The 6,586-nt window shown below is 37.4% G+C and overlaps 1 non-coding gene across 1 annotated transcript; it reads right to left on the reverse strand.

Moving 5' to 3' along the window:
- Window positions 1–1,975: 1,975 nt before the first annotated feature.
- On the reverse strand, window positions 1,976–2,037 carry LOC119533568. Its single transcript, XR_005216692.1, has one exon. It is a non-coding gene; the product is annotated as a U7 small nuclear RNA (small nuclear RNA).
- Window positions 2,038–6,586: the final 4,549 nt, after the last annotated feature.

Raw genomic sequence — 6,586 nt, forward strand, 5'->3', positions numbered from 1 at the left:
TCAAATTATTCTTTATGTTATTCTAATGTCTTCTTAATTTCCTTTATCTCCTTATACACATTTTCCTCCATTTCTTTGAATTGATTCAGAAGGTTTGTTTGCACATCTTTGACTGGTGGTTCCAGATTCTGTGCTTCTGACTTTTTGATTTGTTTCTTTGAGTGGACCATTTCTTCTTGAGTTTTAGCATGCCTTGTGATTTTTTGCTGGTATCTGGTCATCTGATTATTTTGATGGGTCTATTCTGAAGGTTGGTTTCTCTTTCTTGTCTAGGATTTAGATGTTGCCTGGGTTTGTATTTCAACACTCCTTCGCCATTTTGGGTCATCAGTATTTCTCAGCCAAAACAGGGCTGGGTGCCTGTGCAGAAATGGGGCTGGGATAGGGTCTGGAGAGACTCTGAAAAAACCTGCAGTTTTCACTTGTGCTTTCCAGCCTGCCCAGCAGATGGCACTGTTCAGTGACTTAATCGTCCTCAGAAACTATATACCTCCTGGAGCCCCGCAGATCTGACAGGGTGAGTCTAAAACTGTAGAGTTCCTGTATCCTCACTTCACTGGCCAAAATCTAGCTCTGTGGGGCTGTGTACCCCACTTTAATTGTGGCAGAGAATTTCCCCAGCTGCCCCAGTTTTCAGGCATCCCCCAGGCAAAGATCTGCCTGCCCACCACTATTTCCCTTAGAGGTGGGGATGGGCACCGGGACCCACAGCTGGAAATACAGTATCTGCCCGTTTTCTCAGCTCTTCATCCCTCAGTGACCTGGGTCTTAAAATGCCCTCCCCTGTCCTCTGGGTCCCCAAACAGTTGATTCAGATAGCTTCTGCCTGGCTACTTGCTGCTTTGGAGAAAATTTCTGCCATTCCCTCCCTAAGCCTCCATTTTGGAAACTCCTCCTTGTTGCCCTTTTATATTCCACCTTCCTTAGCAGCTTAAGTCCTGCCATGTGTCCCTGTGGGCTTGGTTCTCTGTGTCCAGATATAGATGTGGATCAGTCTCACTGCTGTGAGATTTTGTAGTCAGCATCACTGGTGGGAGGTGGAAGGGATCCTGCCTGCTGCTTCTAGGACTGCTGAGCTGCATGGGACCAAGTGAGATGGTGGGGGAGAGGACAGGCCAGTCCAGGATGGAAGTTTCCTACTTGATATTTTTCTCTTTCTTTGATTCAGTGTTTGTGGAATCCTTCTCCAATCTATACCTTCCTTCAGAGTTTTTGAACAAGTGAGAATTGTTGTTTTTAACCAGAGCAGGCAGGCTCTCAGAGGGTTGCTGAGGTAGTTTCCAAGACTGGACTCCACAGACACTGTTGCACCTGATCTGGGTTTGTTAATGATTTCTGAAGTCTTTTCTTGTTACTTTGGATGTGGCATCATTTCTTCCTTCTTGGTCTTTCAATCTTTTGTTGCACAGGGTACATTTTAATATTTTAATGTGTTACCTCTAGAATTTAGTCCCTGAGATGTCTGTCTCTTCCTTGAGTCTATATGCAGCTAGTGGTAAGGCAGAGATTTCCTTGAGTGCCAAGAGCTATCAAAAACAGACAACCCAATGCAAAAAATGCCTTTGCAAATTGGCTCTGTATTAGTTGGTGCCTCCTTCAAGGTTTAGCCTTCCCACCAAGATCAGCCCGAGGTGAAAGCATAGGAAACAAAAAGAGGATTATAAACTAGAAATACAATAATACAGGCTTAATGTTTACCTATATAGCTACCTTTACCTTTGTTCTTTATTTCTTCATGTGGTTTCAAGTTTATTGTCTAGTGTCCTTTTATTTCACCCTCCCTTTAGCTTTTATTGTACTGGAAGTTTACTAGGGACACACTTCTTCAGTCTTAGTTGGGAATGTCTTAATTTCTACTTCACTTTTGAAGGACAGACTTGTTGATAGTCTTTTTTAGTTCAACATTTTGAATATATCATCCCACTGCCTTCTGGTTCCCATGTTTTTTTTTTTTTGTTTTGTTTTGTTTTTTTTAATGGGTTTTCCAGCTAAAGCTAGAAAACCTGCTAGACAAATTCCAAAAGAGCTGTAGCACTCCATGTTTTCTGAAGAGATATTGGTTGTAATCTTGTTGAGAATCTCTTGAACGTGAACTATAAAAATGTGCTTTCATCAATTATAACAAATAATTCCACACCAATACAAGGTGTTAATAATAGGATGATGTATGGAAATCCTGTATTTTGTGCACAATTGTTCTTTAGCCCACAAGTTCTCTGATAAAAAAAAAAAAAAGTATAGGGGGAAAAATAGAATCCCTTGATTCTATTACTGAATGAGTCAGTCACTTCTCTTGCTGGTTTCAAGATTCTGTGTCTTTTAAAAGTTTAACTGTAATATGTCTTGGTGTGAATCTTTTTGAGTCTACCCTGGTTGGAGTTCAGTGATTCTTGGATTGTGTAGATTGTGTAGAACCTACACATATTGGATGTGTAGATTCATGTCTTTATTCAAATTTGGTAAGTTTTTAGCCATTATTTCTTCAAATATTCTTTCCTTTCTTTCTCTTTCTCCCTCTGGGACACCCATGAGGCGTACATTGGTATGCTTGATGGTGTCCCACAAGTCTGTAAGTTTCTGTTCATTTTTCTTCATTGTTTTCTCTTTTTGTTGAATAAACTCAATTGATCTATTCTTTAGTTTGCTGATTTTTCTTCTATCTGCTTAAATCTGTTGAACCCCTTTAGTCAGTTTTTCTTTTTCTTTTAAAATAACTTCAAACTTACAAGAAAGTTGCAAAATTAATTAAAAAAGAAACAATACATAGAACTCCAACATACCCCCTTACCGAGATTCATTCATTCATTCATTCATTCATTTCTTCCTCCCTTCCTTCCTTCCCTCCTCTTTCTTTCTATCTATCTATCTATCTATCTGTCTATCTATCTATCATCCCAATCTTTATTTCTCCATCTCTCTTTTGTCTAACTTTTTTCTAAACATTTGAGAGCAGGTTGTATGCAGCATGCTCCTCTAACTCTTAACAATTACAGGTCCATTCCCTGAGAATAAGGACATTTTAAGTATAATTATCAAGTTTAAGGAACTTAACATTGATATGAAGCATATATCCATATTCCAGTTTTTTCAGTCATCCCAATAGTGTCCTTTTTTTTCTGGATTGGAAGTTTAAAATTGTTTTTTTATTTTAATATTATATAGACAACCTAAAATTTTCCCCTTAACCACATTTAGGTATGTAATTCAGTAATGTTAATTATATTCACAGTGTTGTACTACCATGATCATCATCCATTACCAAAACTTTTCCATCACCCCAAGCAGAAATTCTGTACCAAGTAAGCTTTAACTCCTCATTTCCTACCCCCTCCCCATCCCTTAGTAATCTGTATTCTAGATTCTGTCTCTATGAATTTGCTTATTCTAATTATTTCATGTCAGTGAGATCATACAATGTTTGTTTTTTGTGTCTGGCTTATTTCATTCAACATAATGTCTTCAGGGTTCATCCATGTTGTCAAATATATCAGAATGTTGTTCCTTTCCATGGCTGCATAATATTCCATTTTATGTATATACTACATATTGCTTTCCATTCATTTGTTGATGGACATTTGGGTTGCTTCCATCCCTTGTAATTGTGAATAATGCTGCTGTGAACATGGGTGTGCAAATATCTATTTGAGTCCCTGCTTTCAGTTCTTTTGGGTATATACTTAGAAGTGGGATTGCCAAATCATATGGTAATTCTATACTTAACTTTCTGAGGAACTGCCAAACTGCTTTCCACAGTGGCTGCACCATTTTACATTCTTAAAAGCAATGAATGAGTGTTTCTATTTCTCTGTCTTCTCCAACAGTTGTTATTTTTAATTTTTTTAGTAGTAGCCATTCTTTTGGCTGTGAGATGGTGTCTCCCTGTCATTTTGATTTGCATTTTTCTAATGGCTAATGATATTGATCATCTTTCATGTGCTTTGGGGCCGCTTATTTATTGTCTTTGGAGAAATGTCTTTTCAAGTCTTTTGCCCATTTTTTTTATTGTATTGTTTGCCTTTTTTTGTCGAGTGTTAGGATTTTAAAAATAAATTCTGTATAGTAAACCATTAGCAGATATGTGGCTTCCAAATACATTCTCCCATTGTAGGAGAATGTGGATTGTCTTTTTGCTTTGGATAAAGTCCTTTGAGGCACAAAAGTTTATAATGTTAATGAGGACCCGTTCATCTATTTTTTTTCTTTTGTTGCTTGTGCTTTTGCTGTAAAGTCCAAGACACCAGTGCTTAACAAAAGGTCCTGAAGATGCTTCCCCACATTTTCATCTAGGAGTTTGTGGCCCTGACTCTTCTATTTAGGTCTTTGATCCATTTTGAGTTAATTTTTTATATGGTGAGAGAGAGGATTCTCCCTTCATTATTTTATATATGGATAGGCAGTTTCCAGTCAGTTTTTCATTTCAGTTATTTTTACTTTTACTTTTCAGTTCCAGAAATTCTATATGAATTCTGTTTAATCATTTCTGTATATTTATTAGTATTTTCCATTTTGTGAGACATCATTCTCCCGGTTTCCTTTAGTTATTCATGGTTCTCTTTAGCTATTTGAGCATATTTAAGAGTTGACTTACAATCTTTGTCTAGTAAGTCCAATGTGTGAGCTTTTCCAGAGATAGCTTCTATTAATTTCTCTTTTTTCCTCCTGGAAATGGCCCATATTTTCTTGTTTCTTTTCATGCCTTATTTTTTGTTTAAAACTGGAAAAATTGAAAATTTACTGTGGCAACCCTGGGAGTCAGATTCGCCTCCCTCCCCAGGATTTGTTTTTGCTGCTTTTTGTAGGTTGTTGTTATTTTATTGTTTGTTTGGTCTCTTTTCTAAATTATTTTTGTAAAGTCCATATTCTTTCTGTGTGGCCTTTACAGTCTGTGTTCTGTTAGCTTAGTTGTCAGCTAGTGTTTTCACAGGATTCCCAAAATGCCTGGAGTCAAGAAAGGAATAAAAATAAAGGAAAAAGAAAAAATAATCTCCCAGTCTTTGTATATTGGCTTTGTTTTGGGGGCACTTCAGTGATTAGCTAGGCTGTTTACAACTTTGCCTTAGCCTCCACTTCTTGATTGTGTGGAGCCTGAAAGTCAGCCAGAGATGAAAGCTTAGGGTCTTCTCAAGTCTTTTCTGAGCGTATGTCCATCACTGGGCATGTGCATGGCCTTCTTGATTTCCTCGTATATGCAGGACCTTTTAAAAGGCATTTCTCTCCCATGTATTTCCTTTCCCAGTCTCTTTCTGTCATGGTTTTTTGGTTTTTCTATTGCTTGTTTGGACTGTTATTTCTTGCCCCAGTCTGCTGCAGCCAATACTTTTGTCTTTAAATCCTTCTGGCAATAGCTGCCCAGGAAGCTGCCCCAGCCCTGGGAACACTCAGTCAGGCAAAACAAAGGCGAGCCTTCATGCCAGTTCTTGACGGAGTCATCAAACAGATAGAAACCCACAACCACAGTTGTTAGAGATAAGGTCTTTATTGCTCTCTCTGGCACTAGAAATCTACACTAGGAGTCCAGGCTGCCATCTTTATGGTCACTGTCAACCTGGGCAGTGAGGGCTGGAGGTAGGCAACTGAAGATGCCACAGTGCTCTCTTATCACAACATAGCAGTTTCTTTCTTCCTTAAGATTTCCCCTGGTTGTGGTAAGTTTTTTTGTTTTTTTTACTAGATTTCAGAGTTTTGCAAAAGTTGACTCTGATATTTTTGCCAACTTATTAGTAATTTTTGTGGGGGGACAGAGCACTGAAGTTTCCTGTACCACTATTTTTGGTGACATCGTTCCATCAATGAGTCTGGATGCATCATTTTTTAAAAAGCCAACCACTTAGAGAAGGTTTGTAACATTATTTACAGAATTCTTAAGATTTTTTGAAGGGTAGAACATGAGTAAAAATGTTCTTTAAAGAAAATATCACAAGCCTACCATGTGTTAATTTGTTAGATAAAGGACCGTTTATTTATTAAGTACGTTTAGCTATCAAAACCCAGTGAACCTATCTGTACCTGGAGTTTTCTCTTTTGTATGGTTTTTAACTGTAAATTCAGTTTCTTTGATAGATACAGGATGATTTTGGTAGTTTTGTCTTTCAAAGACTTGGGCCAGTTAATATTGTTGAATTTATAGCATAGAGTTTTTTTGTATCTTTCCCTTATTATTCTTTTGTCATCTGTGGATTCTGTGGTGATATGCCCTTTTATTCCTAATATTGGTAATTTGTATTTTCTTTCTCTTTTTTTGTCAGTCTGCCTAGAGTTTTATCAACAATAAATAACAATCTTCTCAAAGAATGGCTTTTTTTTTCCCTCCAAGACTACTTTTAATCAGTATTCCAAAATTCCTTTTATAATTGAAACAGAAAGTTGGACTCCTTGTACTGTTCTTCATACTGGTAGTGGTTGTTTATTTTTGATTGCATAAATAATAAGTATCTCTATTCTTTAACATTTGCAGATGGTTTACCTCTCTTTCTTCATGTCACGTTCTTGCCTGGGTCATTGCCATTGTCTTTTCGGGTATATTAGTTTTGTAGATTATTTTTGCCTATACCTAGTTGAAGTTTTGCCCTGAGATAATGAGTGCACG

The sequence above is a fragment of the Choloepus didactylus genome, chromosome 4 (assembly GCF_015220235.1).
Source record: "Choloepus didactylus isolate mChoDid1 chromosome 4, mChoDid1.pri, whole genome shotgun sequence".
Classification (NCBI taxonomy): domain Eukaryota; kingdom Metazoa; phylum Chordata; class Mammalia; order Pilosa; family Megalonychidae; genus Choloepus; species Choloepus didactylus.